Source organism: Phacochoerus africanus, chromosome 10 (genome assembly GCF_016906955.1).
Source record: "Phacochoerus africanus isolate WHEZ1 chromosome 10, ROS_Pafr_v1, whole genome shotgun sequence".
Taxonomy (NCBI): domain Eukaryota; kingdom Metazoa; phylum Chordata; class Mammalia; order Artiodactyla; family Suidae; genus Phacochoerus; species Phacochoerus africanus.
Window position 1 is genome coordinate 120783968 of NC_062553.1, and position 6000 is coordinate 120789967.

Below are 6000 nucleotides of genomic sequence, written 5' to 3' on the forward strand. Positions count from 1 at the left end.
CATCTTGAGCCAATTGAATTCGAAATAGGGAGGAGGGCCAGCAATCTGTGCTTTAACAAGTACTCCGGGTGATTCTTCTGCAAGCAATTTCGAGACTCACTGCTCTGGACCCACAAGACACTGGCAACCATGGTGGACCCCTCTCTTAGAGCGAAGCAAGAAGGCTGATGTCCTGAGCAGCGACCTCTGCCCTGGACCCATCACAGCAACATACCAGTCCCTAGCAAGTTAGTCCCCTTCCCAGCCTCATTTTCCTCAATGATTTTTTTAAATGGAGAAAATAAACACCTGTTTCAGGGTTTTTGTAACCACTATTAAAAAAATAGTGCTTGGAGTTCCCATTGTGGCACAGCAGAAATGAAGCTGACTAGGATCCACGAGGATGTGGGTTTGATCCCTGGCCTTGCTCAGTGGGTCAAAGATCTGGTTGCCAGGAGCTGTGGTGTAGGTCACGACACATGTAGGATTCTGCATTGCTGTGGCTGTAGCATAGACCAGCAGCTGCAGCTCTGATTCAACCCTTAGCCCAGGAACTTCCATATGCCATGGGTGCGGCCCTTACAAAAGTGCTTAAGAAATAATGCTTTTCTTCATTTTGGCAAAGTTAATTTAACTTTTTTTTTTCTTCTCTTTTGAAGGGATGTAAAAGCACTGAGCGCCAACACTGTTTGCTATGGAGGCTTTGGCAGACAGCAGGCTCTGTATATTTCTAATGTCTCCTTGGCCATTGGAAAGCATCCTGAAAGTTGCAAGTGCAATGACACTCATGGGGAATAGCTCAGGAGGTGCTCTACACCAGTTGTGCTATGGGGAGGATACCAAAGATATATACGTGGTCTTGAGCTTGAGAAACTCACCCTTTATTTGGGAAATAAGGTATTTACACAATAAAAGTAAATTTTTAATGACATGAAGCAAAAGAGAAGAGCACCTTGGTATGGTTAATTCCCAAACAGTTGGTATATATATATTAAGTGTACCTGAGAAGCAGGTGGCTCAGTAGCTGGCAGATTCTATGTGCAGGAAATGTGATGGATGCTGGGGCTTGATGAGATTCATTTGGGCAGAAGTGATAGAGATAGAGTAGGCACAGGTGGTTGTAGAAGTCCCAGTAGGGGATCACAGATAGAGTGGGAAACCTGGGGGATGTTGGGTGATCACTGTAAGCTCAAGAAAGCCATCAGAACAAGGCAGGCTTGCTTGACTATTGGAGGTGTGAGAATTGCCTCAGGTCATTGGATGGGGGATGGGATAGGCCTGCATTCAGATTCAGACCAAGGGCAAGAGTTTGAGGACAGCCCTTCAGCTGATATGAATACACATCTTACCAGATACTAACGAGGAGCTACCACTCCCAGAAAGGAAGAGGCGGGCCTTTCCAACCCCCACTCCCCTTGGATGATAAAACTGTGGCCCACCGGATCCTGGGGCAGAAGCTTCTTTGCCTGCCCTCTTGCATTTCTTACAAGCGTCCTATCTTAACAAATCTGTTTCTTGCCTATCACTTTTGTCTCGCTGAATTCCTGCTGCATGGAAGCATAAAAAACCTGAGCCTTGGTGAGTCCAGACAACAGGGTGAGTAACTCGAATTTAAAACCATGGATTTAAGCATCAATCTGGCTTTAGGATGGGTTTGAGTCCCGACATGTGGGTTCAATTCCCAATCTGGGTTTTGGCTAGGTTCAGGCTGTTAGGGCTGTCTGTTTCAGAAGGGCGGGAGGAAGGATGAACGCATAGGAACCACAGTAGCAGAATGTTGGTGTTATTTTTGGAGAGGACAAGGGGCAGTTACAGGAGGGGTGTTGTTTGTGAAGAGTAGTGCAGATGAGGCTGGAATGAAATGGTTTTTGGGGGATTTTTTGTTTTGGTTTTGCCCATGGCATGCAGAGCTTCAGGGGCCAGGGATCAAACCCAAGCCACCACATTGACAACGCCATATCCTTAACCCCCTGAGGCACCAGGGAATTCCTGTAATGAAATGGTGTACCATGTCATCTGCGAACAGTGAGAGTTCCCCTTCTTTTCCAGTTTGGATTCATTTGATTTCTTTTTCTTCTCTGATGGCCATGGCTAGGACTTCCAAAACTATGTTAAAGTGGTGAGAGTGGACTTTCTTGTCTTGTTCCTGATCTTAGTGGAAATGCTTTTAGCTTTTCACTGTTGACTATGATGTTAGCTGTGGATTTGTCATCTATGGCCTTTATTATGTTGATGTATGTTCGCTCTGTGCCCACTTTCTGAAGTTTTTTTTTTTATCATAAATGAATGTTGATGGAGTAAAATATTGAACCTGAGTGTGGAGAGGGAATTGACTTCTGGGCTTAGGACCTCAGACGGGATCTTGAGGAGGTAGTAGAGTACAATGGTTATGGGTTTGAACATAAGGGGAAGACTCCTGGGTTATATCCTGACTCTGCTCTTTACTAGCCATGGGATTTTAGACAAGTCACTGAACCACTCTGTGCTTCAGTTCTTCAGGTACAAGGGGCGTATAATAATGATTCCTACCTTATAAGGTTTTTCTGCGAATGAAATAATTGGATAACTCTCAAGTGCCTAGAGCAGTACATGGCGCCTAACAGGTGCAATATAAAATGATGCGTAAGAAGGGTAGAGGGAGACTATGGAAGACTTTGGTTAGGCATGAGTAATTTTAATTCTTAGGAATCATCTGCTCATCCCACAATTGCTTTGTATTCACCAAGCCCCCCTCAGATTTTATTAAAGAGCTGACATCTTCCTTCATTGGGGTGTATGTTAGAACATCTTCACCCTTAAGTATCCCCTTGAATCTCAATCATTTGATTTATCTCACACTAAAATCTTACTCATGACCATGTTTATGTGGTTAACCTTCAGGCAAATTAAGTGGGACAAGTATAACATAAAGTGGGGACAGGTACCCCAACACAGAATGGAGGTGACTCACTTTCACCAACAAAGGAATAAGGTAATTTAAACCTAAAGCCTACTCTGGAAAGAGAACATCCAAACTTTAACATGTAATCCTAGAAGATTATGGCAGGAATCTTTCTAGTAAAAATAGAAGGATGAAAATAGCATACAGGTTTATGTGATGTTCCAAGTCAACTGTGAATAAATTAAACTTTTATTAATAGGAGCGTAGCAAAGGATTACTAATTGATTCTAGATGAACTGTGATCCCATTATGGAAGGCAAATAATTGGCTAATGTACCTCTAACGGTGGACTTTTCATTGATGTAAATTTTTGTATTCTTCTCTAATCTCATCAAATGGAATATGAAATTGTTAGAGTGTGAATAGTTTATCTTCACACTCAAGCTGAAGGCAAATGACTCCATTTGGGGGTTTTAAATGTCCTGGACAGTGAAGGAATCTGATACACAAAGAAGCCAATTCTGGTTAAGTAACTGGGAGAGAGGTAAACTCGCATGGGCTCCTTCAAATTTCACCTCCTTGATGATTTTTTTTCTTTATTTTTCTCCTCTTGATACTCTTAGGATTGAGAATACTTTTCTTCTACAACATTCATACATTGCACTAAAAATGTTTTTAGTTGTATTTCTTTCCCTACTTCACTGAGTTTCCCATTTAAAACTTTATTTTAACCTGGTACACTTCTTGATCCTAAAGGATCCCCCATGTTGTAAGGGGACTAATTAAAGAGATTAATAAATTGTAGGAGTTCCCATTGTGGCTCAGCAGGCTACAAACCCAACTAGTATCCATGAGGATGTAGGTTCCATCCCTGGTCCCCTCAGTGGGTTGAGGATCTGGTGTTGCTGTGCCACCAAATTGTTTTGGCACACTTGTTGAAAATCAATTGGCTATAAATGTAAAGGTTTGTTTCTAGAATGCAGTTTTCTTCTGTTTGCCACATCTACAGCATATGGAAGAGGCGAGGGATGGAATCTGAGCCATAGCTTCCACCAGTGCCACAGGTGCAGCAACACCGGATCCTTAATGCATGGCACCACAGCAGAACTCCTGGATTGTCAGTTTTATTCCAGTAATCTGCCTGTTATCTTTACCCCAGTACCACATTCTCTTGATTGTTGTTGCTTTGTAGTAAGTTTAGAAATTGGGGCGTGTGAGTCCACCCACTTTTCTCTTTTCTGAAGATTGGATTCAGAGAGCAGGTTCTGGGGTAAGACTACTTATATTTTAATTCTAGTTTTACCATTTCCTAGCCAAAAAATGTCTCCTGTTGGGTAAGTTAAGTGTCTTCTGTGCCCCAGTTTCCCTGTCTGTCATTGTGCTGTCTAATTCAGTAACCATTTTAGCTACACATGGCTATTAAACACTTGAAATGAGTTAATGCAAATTGAGGTATGCTATATACATTAAAATTACATATCATATGTCTGTGACCTAATCCTCTTCCCCCCAAATAAAATATCCCATTTATATGATACTCCTTCGGATACAGTGGGTTACAAATACATTATTAAAATTCATGTCAACTGTTTCATTTTTTAAAAATAGGGCTACTAGAAATTTAAAATGGTTTATGTCTATATTTATTAACATTTATATTATAAATACCCTTTTGGGTGTATGGTTATTTTTAAACATGTTTATAAACATTTATATTTATGAACAAACATTTAAACTTTCTGCGTTTACATTATATTTCTATTGAACGGTGCTGATCTACAACATGGAAATAATATTACCACCTGTTAAATATTGTTGTTGTGAGATATGATTTATTATATGTAAAATGCTTGAAAATACCTGGCTCATATAAATACTAAATAAGTGTTAGCTTTAAAAATTCTTTTGAAGGAGTTCCTGTTGTGGCTCAGCAGTAACAAAACTGACTAGTACGCATGAGGACACAGGTTCGCTCCCTGGCCCTGCTCAGTGGGTTAGGGATCTGGCATTGCTGCAAGCCGTAGTGTAGGTCATGGACTTGGCTCAGATCCTGAATTGCTGTGGGTGTGGTGTAGACCAGCAGCTACAGTTCCAATTCGATTCCCAACCTAGCCTGGGAACCTCCATATGCCACAGGTGTGGCCCTAAAAAGACAAAAAAAAAAATGCATTTGAAAGTGGTCAGGTTCTTAGAAGCAGGGAGCAACTCATCATGGGTGATCCTCCAATGAGAGACATGGAACGGCTGTAACCCTTCACAGGAGGAAAGCAGCTAGCCTTAATCCTTCAGGTTTGCAGGGAGAAGCTGACTGGGCACAGGGACTCTGTCAGAGGGCAGTGCAGTTCCCAGGCTGACAGCTCTGCAGAAGTCAACTGTTTGGACACTAGTGTTTGGAAGAATGAAGTGGTCAAAACTAGGGAGAGCAGTAAGGTTTAGATTTCTGGCTACAATATGTGGTTTAAAATGTGGAGTATCACCCAATTTCTCTTAAATTTCAATCTTTATTATCTAGAAAGGAGTTAACATATGTTCAGTGCCTTGGGTTTCTTGTCTCTTTAGAGCATGTTAGAGTTGCTAGGTACCACCCATTCTCCAGACAGGTGCCATATTTGACTCAGCCAGGCAGAGAAGCCATTGAGAAGTAGCGTAGCAATAACGTCCCTGACACCCACCGCAGCCACCAATCTTAAGTAAGCTATTATTTCACATCACAGAAGCAGCTGTGATTTGCGAAGCATCACTCTGTTGAGGTTCCTTAGCCCATGGCATCTTCAGCTCAGTGCCCTAGATCAACTCACTTTTGTTGCAGCCTGAGTATTACTACAGAATGCTTCCTTCAAGGCCAAGGCCACCAACAGGTTTTTATTCCTTTTTCTCTTCTGAGTCACGTAACAATAAGGGTGCAGGTCCAGAGCTTTATGAAAATTAGGCTTAGAGCTTATTTTCTTTTAATTTACAGGCCCTTAAGAGCTTCTGACTGCTTCTGTTTTCAGTAGCCTGTTTTCTAAAGGGCTCTGACCACCTGTTAGAGTATCTAGTCTGTTCTATAGAGCTGCAGAGGCTTAGTTGTATGTGGCTCAGAAAGCGGCAGGAACAGAGAAATATGGTGCTCAAAGTAATGGAAGACCAAAGCAATTCAA